The sequence below is a fragment of the Chrysemys picta genome, chromosome 22 (genome assembly GCF_011386835.1).
Source record: "Chrysemys picta bellii isolate R12L10 chromosome 22, ASM1138683v2, whole genome shotgun sequence".
NCBI lineage: Eukaryota > Metazoa > Chordata > Testudines > Emydidae > Chrysemys > Chrysemys picta.
Window position 1 is genome coordinate 796,408 of NC_088812.1, and position 3,738 is coordinate 800,145.

Below are 3,738 nucleotides of genomic sequence, written 5' to 3' on the forward strand. Positions count from 1 at the left end.
ACCCAGGATCTGACTGGAGCAGGGATGCCAGGATCCCTGGCGCGCGCTGTGACGGAGCAGGGCGGATTTGACCTGGGAATGGAGCCTGGGAGTTACATTGAGTTACCTGAGCTGTAACCTGAGCCAGGAAGGGGGGTGGGAGAAGTGACACCTGCCCGGGAGAGGAACAAAGGAGAGGAGGAGCAGAGGGGAGGGGGGAGGGAGCTGCTGGAGGGTTTTGGGACGTCTTCAGTTTTGGGCTGGGAGGTGCAACGCAGGGAACCCCAAGCTGGGGTCTAAGCTCCCTGCGCTCCCCAAGAGGACCTGATTGGCTGCCAGGTTTGAGCCCCTGGGCTGGTGCTCTCGGGGTGTTCAGTGCCTCCTGAGCGAGACAAGGCCAAGCTGGGGGTTAGCACCCGTGGCCGGGCGACAGCAGGGGCTGCTCTGAGTGCGGGCGTGGCCTGGAGCAGCCCGGGGACCTCAGGGGAAGCCGAGTGTGGTGGGGCTAAGCCCTGGGGGAGATTAGCCAATCCCCTGGGACGGACAGGCGGTGGGGGGGGGCTGGGATGCTGATGAAGGTTGTGCAGCATCTCAGGGCAGACGGCTGGAGCGCGGGGCGTGACCCCTCCGCCCTGGGCGGTCTGGCTGGGAGTGGAGCCCACCCATTCAGCAAAGGGTTAAGCGCCCTGCCAGCAGCACCAAGCTCCTGGGAATGAGGGGAACGGGGTCTCTCCCGGCAGCGGGGCCTGGGGAAGGGGAAGCCCCCCACGGTGCTGTGCCAGAGCTCGGGGTGGGGAGAGCGCGGAGCTGAATCCAGGGCCCCAACCACCTCATTCCAAAGCAGGGAAGGACACAATCTGCTTTTAATTTCCTGGCCTTTGTAGCCCGGCCAAGACACACGCCGGAGAGCCAGGAGCTGGCCCAGCAGAGCGCGAGGCCGGCCGGGGGGGCTGGGATCTGTGCAGGGGAGAGCAGAGCGCCCGTGACGGGGGGCTCCGACAGCGACGCTGACGGCCAGGCAGGCTCCCCACGGCGAGGGGACCCGTGCGCTGGGGATCCCTGGCAACGCCAGGCCCGAAGAGGAGACGGCCAGGGCCTGGCCTCGGCCTAGGACTCCGGACACCTGGGTTCTATCCCTGGCCCAGGAAATCAGCCCCCTCTCGGTGCCTTTGTTCCCCTCCAGCCTGGGTGTGGGGCACGTTAGGGTTCCCACCCGAGGCCCTGCCCCTTCCCCCAAGGCCCCGCCCCCCTCGCTCGCTCTTCTCCCCCTTTTCCCCTCACTGGCTGGATTGTCCGCGCCTCCCCTCGCCCTGCAGTGACCGGCCTTTCGGTGCCTGGTCAGTACATCTGGCCGGACATTAGGGTGGCCAACTTCGTAATCGCACAAAACTGAACACCCCTGCCCTGCCCCCACCCTGCCTGTTCCCTAAGGCCCCTGCCCCCACCCCTGCCCATTTTCTAAGGCCCCGCCTCCAGCCCTGCCCATTCCCTAAGGCCCTGCCTCCAGACCACCCATTCTCTAAAGCCCCGCCCCCAGCCCTGCCCATTCCCCAAGGCCCCGCCCCACCCCTGCTGGTTCTCTAAGGCCCCGCCTCCAGCCCACCCATTCTCTAAGGCCCCGCCCCCAGCCCTGCCCATTTCCCTAAGGCCCCGCCCACCCCTGCCGGTTCTCTAAGGCCCCACCCCCACCCCGCCCATTCTCTAAAGCCCTGCCCCAGCCTGCCCCACCCATTATCTAAGGCCCCACCCCCACCCGCTCTCTAAGGCTCCATACCCGCTTGCTCCATCCCGCACCCTAAGTTTCACCGGGCTGGGGCAGGGGGGTTGGATGCGGGGGTCAGGGCTCCGGCTGGGGCTGTGGGCTCTGGGGTGGGGTTGGGGATGAGGGATTTGGGGTGCAGGAGGGGGCTCCAGGCTGGGCCCGAGGGGCTCGGAGTGTGGGAGGGAGTATGGGCTCTGAGTGGGGGTGTGTGCTTTGGGGTGGGTCCAGGAATGAGAAGTTTGGGGTGCAGGAGGGGCTGGGGTATTGGAGGGAGGTGCAGGCTCCGGGAGGGAGTTTGAGTGCATGAGGGGACTCTAGGCTGGGGCAGAGGGTTGGGGTGCAAGAGGTGGTTTGGAGTGTGGGGTCCCGGTAGCACCTCCCAGAGGCAGCCCCCATGTCCCTGCAGCCCCTAGGCACATGGTGGTCCCCAGCGAATGGAGACAGCAGAGGGGCACTTGGGGGATAGTCAGTGGGCAGGTGGGGATACATGGTGTGATGCAACAGGGAGCGGGTGGATTTGACCTGGGAATGTTGCAGGGGGGTTGCATTGGGGATGGGGGACTTCCCTTGCAGGAAGTTACCTGAGCTGTAACCTGAGCCAGGAGGGGGGTTGGGAGAGGTGACACCTGCCCGGGAGACTGAACAAAGGAGAGGAGGAGCTGGGGGGAGGGGGGAGAGAGCTGCTGGAGGGGTTTTTAGTGTCAGTTTGGTGCTGGGTGGTGCAATGCAGGGAACCCCAAGCTGGGGTCTAAGCTCCCTGAACCCCCCAGAAGGACTTGATTGAGGGGTTCTGGTTGTACCTACACGCTCTGTTTTAGCCTGCGTTCCTACTGTCCAATAAACCTCCCGTTTTACCGGCTGGCTGAGAGTCACGCTGAATCCCAGGAAGAGGGATGCAGGGCCCTGACTCCCCCACATTCTGTGACACATGGGATACCTGTGGGTTAGGTGTGTGGGGTGCAGAGTATGTCTGGAGCACAGGGGGGTGTATGGGGTACAGGGGACACAGGGGGTAGGTGTGTGGGACACAGTGTATGTCTGGGGCACAGGGGGGTGTATGGGATACAGGGGGGACAGGAGGTGAGGTGTGTGGGGCACAGGGGGGTGTATGGGATACAGGGAGTACAGGGGTTAGGTGTGTGGGGCGCAGTGTATGTCTGGGGCACAGGGGGATGTATGGGATACAGGGTGTACAGGGGGTAGGTGTGTGGGGTGCAGTGAATGGGGGGCACAGGGGGCACAGGGTTTTAGGTGTGTAGGGTGCAGAGTATTTGTCGAGCATAGAAGGGCACAGGGGGTGTATGGGATACAGGGGGCACAGGGGGTAGGTGTGTGGGGTGCAGTGTATGTATGGGGCACAGGGGGTGTAGGGGATACAGGGGGCACAGGGGGTAGGTGTGTGGGGCGCAGTGTATGTGTGGGGCACAGGGGGCGCAGTGTATGTGTGGGGCACAGGGGGCAGGTGTGTGGGGCGCAGTGTATGTGTGGGGCACAGGGGGGTGTAGGGGATACAGGGGGCACAGGGGGTAGGTGTGTGGGGCGCAGTGTATGTGTGGGGCACAGGGGGTGTAGGGGATACAGGGGGCACAGGGGGTAGGTGTGTAGGGTGCAGTGTATGTGTGGGGCACAGGGGGGTGTAGGGGATACAGGGGACACATGGGGTAGGTGTGTGGGGCGCAGTGTATGTGTGGGGCACAGGGGGGTGTAGGGGATACAGGGGACACATGGGGTAGGTGTGTGAGGCGCAGTGTATGTGTGGGGCACAGGGGGGTGTATGGGATACAAGGGGTACAGGGGGCAGGTGTGTGGGGCGCAGTGTATGTGTGGGGCACAGGGGGGTGTATGGGCTACAAGGGGCACAGGGGGCAGGTGTATGGGGCACGGGGAGTGTAGGGGATACAGGGGGCACAGGGGGCAGGTGTGTGGGGCACGGGGGGTGTAGGGGATACAAGGGACACAGGGGGTAGGTGTGTGAGGTGCAGTGTATGTGTGGGGCA